Genomic DNA, 352 nt, shown 5'->3' with positions numbered 1-352 from the left:
GCATAATCTTGCACCTAAGTGTCTGATATTCAAATTTCGCTTTCTGGGCCAAAACTATTCGAATTTCCTCACTCACGTTGTTACGACTGAATCGACCTTTCAATTCTCTATCCAACGATGCCAAAACGAATTCTGTAGCTCGAATGGTTCTTGAGAAACTTCGAATAAAGGCCATTTAGTTATCTCTGGAACGACCTTTCTTGCTCATTTTGCTTCCGAGAAACATGCAAAACGGGACGGAAAACATGAAATTTCGCAATAATCTTACGCCACCCTTGCACAAATCGACGATAATTTTTCCAATTTCATAAACAACAGAAGACAGTATTTTTTCTTCATAACCCCCCCCCCC

At 40.1% G+C, this 352-nt stretch overlaps 1 protein-coding gene across 1 annotated transcript in view; it reads left to right on the top strand.

Annotated features, from left to right (window-relative positions):
* The window catches only part of LOC109537283 (E3 ubiquitin-protein ligase MIB1), a 338077-nt gene that overhangs the window by 336678 nt on the left and 1047 nt on the right, over positions 1-352 (top strand). The window lies entirely within an intron of this gene.

Source organism: Dendroctonus ponderosae, unplaced genomic scaffold, assembly GCF_020466585.1.
Source record: "Dendroctonus ponderosae isolate FM_Combo_2020 unplaced genomic scaffold, Dpon_F_20191213v2 Dpon_F_20191213_3, whole genome shotgun sequence".
NCBI lineage: Eukaryota > Metazoa > Arthropoda > Insecta > Coleoptera > Curculionidae > Dendroctonus > Dendroctonus ponderosae.
This window is presented reverse-complemented; position numbering and strand designations above follow the sequence as displayed.